Source organism: Chenopodium album, chromosome 9 (genome assembly GCF_948465745.1).
Source record: "Chenopodium album chromosome 9, dcCheAlbu1.1, whole genome shotgun sequence".
NCBI lineage: Eukaryota > Viridiplantae > Streptophyta > Magnoliopsida > Caryophyllales > Amaranthaceae > Chenopodium > Chenopodium album.
Genome location: NC_137842.1, coordinates 20,557,741 through 20,564,614, shown reverse-complemented (window position 1 = coordinate 20,564,614; position 6,874 = coordinate 20,557,741). Strand labels below are relative to the sequence as shown.

Below are 6,874 nucleotides of genomic sequence, written 5' to 3'. Positions count from 1 at the left end.
ATGTTTTGTTTCGTGAGTTTGGAAATCCGGAGGATTATGAACTCATGGGAGGGATTTTGCTACCCTTCACGGAAACAAACTTCTCAATCCATCCACAATATACTAGAATGGTCCAATTGGAGCAATTTTCCGGAGGTGCAAGTGAGGACCCTATTGAACATTTGGACCGATTCCTTAAATTGTGCGCAATAATGCAAACTAATGAAGTGAGTCAAGACTACATTCGTATGCACCTTTTCCGGCAATCTCTCACCGGACAAGCAAAGAAATGGCTAAAGCAAGTAAAGCCTAACACTCTCACAACATGGAGGGAGGTGGTAAAGTCGTTTTTGAAGCGATTTATCTCCGAGGAGAAGACCACCGAAATGAGAAGAAAAATCGCATCATTTGATCAAGAAGCTGATGAAAGTCTTGGTGAAGCATGGGAGAGATTCAAAGAGTTGGTACAAGCATGTCCCCACCATGAGTACAATCAAGGGTTGCTCATGCGGTTTTTCTACGACGGATTGGAGCCCATGTCAAGAGCCAACTTGGATGCGAGGGCGGGTGGTCAATTAATCAAAATCCCTCAAAATCAAGTTGAAGCCACAATAGAAGAAGTAGCAAATAATTACTCTTGGGGGGGCCGAAGAAGAAATTCTCCAAAGAAAGGTGGTATTTACAAATTGGAGAAAGTTGATCAATTACAACATCAAATTGATCAACTAACAAAAGGGCTTTCCAACTTGAACACGAGTGTGAATGCAAGTTCAAGCGGTAGAGCAAGCTCCACTCAAGTTAATTCTTTCTCTCGTCAAAATTGTGGAGGAACGAACCATGATACATCTTATTGTGGCGGTTTAAGCCCCGAGCATGTAGCGGCATACAACACAAGGCAAGAGGGATTTAGAGGAAGCGGCGGTGGAGTAGCTTGGAGACAACCACCACCTCGGTTTGTACCTTAACCTCAACAATGGAACCAAAAAGCTCAACCTTACTACTAAAGGAGTTGTGTCTTCGATAAGTGCAATTACTAGTTATATCAAGGATTACTATTATGGAGATAATAAGTTCGTTCTCTTGGGGCGTCATCATCTGTTGCTAGACTATGAGAGATGATCTTTAGGCTAGTCAAATGGTCCAAAGCCCGCTAGAATGGATCCTATGAGGTCACACACAAGGGTATTGGGTTAAGCAAGTTAGAGGCCCATTAATGGGCCTCATGAGCAATAAACTAATCATGAAATGGATTGGGCTAGCATAGTTAGATTGGAAATAAGTTTTGGGCTTTTGACACGGGCTCTTATTTAGAGATGAGATCTATAAATAAGATCCATGCCTAGGGTTGCAATTAAGTAGTCATAATTCACACACAGTGAATTTTGACATCAAGGCAACCAATCCCAAAACCCTTATTCCCTCTCTAATTCACGGCTCCCTCTCCTTCCCCTTTGGACTCACGGCCGGCCACCCTTGGTGGCGCGTGTGGTGGTTCATGGTGGTTTATGGTGGTTCATTGCTCGCACTTCTCCATAGAAGGTCAATTGAAGGGTTCAATTGCAACTAACTAGCATTAGTGGAGGTCTTAATCTGTGCCCGTGGACCAAGTAGAGGAATCATGCTTGAGGTTCTTTATCTCCCATTGTTCTTGCTCGATCGCACGTGGAATCACGCTTCAAAGGTACGATTATATGTTCTTTATGTGTTATGCATTAGATCTTGGGATTAGGTACTGTATGAATATGATTCATGTTTATTTCCGCTGCGTAGTACCTATAATTCCCTATAGTGGTATCAGTTAGCCTATTGCATTTACGCATATTGACTATAATTCTTTGATAGTCTACAATTTTAATTCAATTAGGAGGGAGAATAATTTAATAATGGGTCAATTATTATATTAAATGTGATTTAACTCTTGGAATTGATTAAATGTGATTTAATAATGCTAAAAATAGCCATGAAGAGATCCGAATTTTGCCCCTAATCACTTGAAAATTTCGAACCCCCACCCTATTTTTTCCGAAAATTTCAAAACCCTAAACCTAAATTATGAATTTTGTGTTTTGGTTTTGATTTAATTCGTTTACTATGTAATTAATGATTTTAATCTATTTGATTTCATGATCAAATTATTTAATTTAAGTGTTAAATTAAATTGGGGATTAATTTCATGAAGAACCCTGATTTCAAGATTGAATGTGATTTAATTTTTAAATTAATTGGACCACATTAACATTATTTTAATTTTACAAAATATGTTTTGTTTTATTTAAATTAAACAAAAAAAAATAAAAAAAAATAAAAACAAAAGGTTTTTAGCAGCGGCAACCGCGGCTGGGTGGCGCAGCCACGGCGGCTGCCGCTGCAGGTGGTCCGGAGGGAGGGGCGAGGTGGGGCAAAAGGACGGGTCAGCAAAGGCAGCAACAGCAGCACCGTGCAAGGGTTGCGCGGCACTGCTGCTGCTGTGCACCGCTGCAGAGCAGCGTACACCTCACGGTGTACGGCCACCGTGGCCGGCTTTGGCTGGCCACACCACGGTGGCTGGTGCATGGTTTTCAAAAAAAAAAAAATTTATTTTATTTTAAAAATATTTCAAGATAAATATGATTTATTTTGGATAAGATAAAATATTTTGAAAATATGATCTTTTATTTTGAAAGATAAATTCAGTTTTATTTGGATAAAATCTTTTATTTTAGGATAAAGTCAAATCTTTCAAAAGTTGTTATATTTGATATTATCCATATTTAAAGTTGTTAAATTGATAATTATCCATAATTAAAGTGGTTACTTTTGGATAAGATTTGTTAGGATATTCTGAGCATATTCCAAAAGGATAAGAATTGATTTAAATAATGTGATTATCCCATAATTAATTTTGGATATAATTGATTTAAAATTTTTTGATTGGCTAGTAATTAGGATAGAATTTCCTAACTTTGTTAGGATAATCTTTGAGGATAAATATGATTTATCTTTTAAGATTAAAATAGGATTTGATTCTATCTCATGACTAATTTAAAATATATGATATTTTATTGATAATGGTCATGAATAATATATGATATTATCTAATTACATTAATTAAAATATGAGATATTTTGGTGCCATGTTTCCTTAATTGTGAACATTCGATGTTGTAGTTTAGGAAAGCATGATGAGTGATTTATTATGTGGCAATTTTATAATATATGATATTATTTACTGCTATATAATGACTAGTATGGCCCAGTAGATTGCTAAATACGATCTGCGCATCGTGATGTATTTTTGTAATCTTAGTACGGTCTACGTACCAATAAAGTATTTTTGTAATTTTATTTCATTTTATTTAAGTAGTAGATAGAATAGAGTAAAATTACAGGTTGCAGTTAATCCAAGAAGCCCATGAAGTGAAGGCCCAAAGGAGCAAGGTGGATGAGATCCATGAAGGTTCAAGTGGGAGCTTTTTGCTTTATTAGTTTCTTAGGATTAGGGGCCATGCTATGTCTTGTTTATGCATTCAGTTTATTATGCATGTTAGATTTTATTGATGTTTTGTGATGATGCGCTAGAGTTCACTATTTAATCACAACATAATAAATCTAGGTCCCAGTAATATTGAGGTTGCTTTTCCAATCAAAAACCCGATGAAACCTTCGATATTTATGATAGGTCATGCCAAAGCAGGGTGTCATATTATATCTTAGGGGAGTGGGGGTAAAACAAATTTTACACTTTTGATTGGTTATACTCAACAAGGTTACCTAAAGAGTTTAGAACCTTGAAGCTGAGGGTAATAATTAAACATGTGATGGTTAATTATTCAACCAAGAATTACAAAGAGTTGTAATCAGTAAAGAGTTTACTCACCTTGAAAATGTAATGGTTCATGGTAGGTCCAAAGTCCGGTCAATCATTGCATAAATAAAGGATCTTGGAATCATTTTATTCAATAGGGATCAATTAAAATTGAATAAATGCTTTAAAGTTACCAGTTTTTAAACCGCTTGTGGTACTTTAAATTTTATTAAACATAATTGAATTTTGCGTTTACTTATAAGTAACATGTCGTTCTAATTTTATTATTATATATAATTTCCTCGATTGAAAAAAAAGTTGAGAAATGTTCTCAAAAGGTTAAAAGATAATCCATAAAACTATATTCCAATTTTGCTAAGATGGTTCTAAAAGGCAAGTTTTAGAAACCCATGTCACATGTCTAAGATTGATTTTATTCAAAATGTTTGAGTAAAATATCAACACATCTTCATTTTGAAAAGTGTTTCAAGGGATATGATGAGATGGGAGGTACAAACCCTCTAAAAGACAAGTATAAAAGTCCAGTAACGTCTCTTATCTTCAATTTGATTGAATATAAGAAAGTGATTGGAAATCTCTATGATCAAAAGTTGATCATATGACGCGATTCTTCATCCACTTTATATAAGAGTTAATTAGTTGATTAAACTCTATTATAAATAATGATTGAATCACTAGTAGAAAAATAGTCATTGGCACCGATCAATGGCCACCGGTTTTTTAAAACCGGTGGGAAAAAGAAGGAGAAAATTTGGCGGGATTTTGAGGGAAGATTATTGCCACCGGTTCAAACTGAACCGGTAGGGAAAATGTTAATCCCACCGGTTCAAAACCGGTGGCAATAGTGAAAAATAAAAACAAAAAACGCCCCTCTATTTTCTCTCTCTTTCCGCATTATCTTTCTCTTTCCTCGACCCTCGACCTAGCTTTCTCTCTCTTCTTTCTCCTCTCTCCTCAACTAGATCTCCCTCTTCTCTCTCTCTTTCCTCTCCGGCCGTGCCGCCGTCCAATCCACCTCGCCGGCGCACTCTCCTCTCAGCTCTCTGTCTATCTATCCATCCCACCTCGCATTCACTCTCCTCTCAGCTCTCTATTTCTCTCTTTCATTTACCCTCGCACAACCACCAACGCCGCCGCCAATTCGAACCAGGCAAGCATCAATTGGCCAACACCACCGTCGCTGCCGTCTTCAATTTGAACCAAATACAACAACAACAAACTTGAATCAATTATCGATTCAAAAATCAGAAATTTGATGTTAGGGTTTCCGGGTTCTTTGGCTTTGCGTTTTGGTCCAATTATTCAGGTTAAATGCCTTGATTTTTTTGCGTTTTGGGTTTAATTTATTTGGTAGAATAATTGATTGAATTCAGGAAAGAAATATTCATGATTGTGTATGAAGTATGAAATTATCTGTTTTCTTAATGATAATTAAGATAAATGAGGAGTTGTTCCATTGTTCTGTATGAATTTAGTTGGTTAAGGTGGGTTCAGGTTAGGGTTAGGGTAGGTTGAGGTGGTGGATCTGGTGGATTAAGGCGGGACCTGGTGGGTTTAGGGTGGGTTAAGGTGGTGGATCTGGTGGGTTAGGGTGGTCGGTCTGGTGTGTGGGTTTGGGTTAGGGACTTAGGGTGGGTTATGGTGGTCGGTCTGGTGTGTGGGTTCGGGTAGGGGTGGGTTGAGGTTGTGTGTTTGGGTTTAGGTGGTGCATGTGGTGGGTTTATGTGGTTGGTTAGGCGTGGTGGCTGTGGGGGCTACCAGCGGTCAACTTTATATTGACTGTAATTTGTTTGGACGATTAGGTTATTTACTTGTTGAAATTGGCTTCGTAAACATCGATTGATTAAGCTATATGAATGTGTTAAATTGACTGTGGGTATATTAATTAATGTCTTCATTTGGTTGATTTTTTTTTTTTTATCTATTTTTCCTGTTAATCAAAATCTCCATTCCTTGCCCTGTTCTGCCGCGACCTTGAATATCTAAATCGTGGTATGAATCACATAATTTAGTTTTTTTTAGGGATTTGGATAATCAGATTAATTGTATTAATGGGAGAGCATTTGTTTACTTTTTGTTTCAGAGGTATTGTCACACTGTCCTTGAAAAGGGTCCAGAAGCTGAGTTTTTTGAAGAGCTGGGTCCTAAAGCAATGGTTGTTTCTGGTAATTATTCGAGTTTAGCTCTATCTTTCAGCATTTGAATTTATGTACTCCGTATATGTTTATTTCTCAAGCTTCATAGATGCATCATTTTTGCTCAAATTATAGGCTATTTCACATCTTAGTTATATGTACTCCGTATATGTTTCCCCATTTTCCTAACGTCTCTAGCACGTGTTTTCTTAATTATATATATGTAGCCTGTGATTTGGTGTTTTTTCATGTAATGGTTTTGTGAGTATAGTAGTATCTAATAAGATTTTGTTAATAATTTTGGATATAAATTCATATGATTACGGGGGCTACAACGCACTTGCATGTGAATTGTTTTTTGCACTCCAAGATTTGGGTTTTAACGTTTTAAGTATGGCAGTGAGCCCGTACTATTTGTTTCAATTCTGTCCCCATGCATGCTCCGTGTGAGTATTGCTTTTTGCACTCCAAAATTTTGGTTTGTATGCCTTTGGAGAGAGCCAATTTATCAAGCCGTGCCTAGATTTTCATTTTTATAAATTAAAATTATAATCCAACAATTCATTTTATCTCTCTTTTTTCATTTTTTCTCTCTAGAATCTTCTCCTGCTGATTATTATTGATGAGAATATCAGAAATGGGTGAAATAATGGATATTGAAGAATCAGAAATTGAAAAGCTTCAAACTGATCTTCTGTCTCATATATTCCTCCTTTTCTCTTCTTTCACTGATTTAGCTCAGTAAGTATTTTTTATTTTTATTGTCACGTCAATTGTGTAATTTAAATTTAAGATACGCACTAGTAACTAGTAACGTGACAATTAAATCCTTAATTTCCACTTACGACTTTTGAATATTTTTTATTTTCTAACATGTTTATGTATGTAAATGAAGGGCAAGTTGGTGTGTGTGTAAGAAATGGAGGGAAGGGGTGAAGCAATCAATGGGAAGGAGG

General features: G+C 36.4%; 1 non-coding gene across 1 annotated transcript; it reads right to left on the bottom strand.

Moving 5' to 3' along the window:
- Positions 1-362: 362 nt before the first annotated feature.
- LOC145560908 (small nucleolar RNA R71) lies at positions 363-470 on the bottom strand. Its single transcript, XR_014093501.1, has one exon. It is a non-coding gene; the product is annotated as a small nucleolar RNA R71 (small nucleolar RNA).
- Positions 471-6,874: the final 6,404 nt, after the last annotated feature.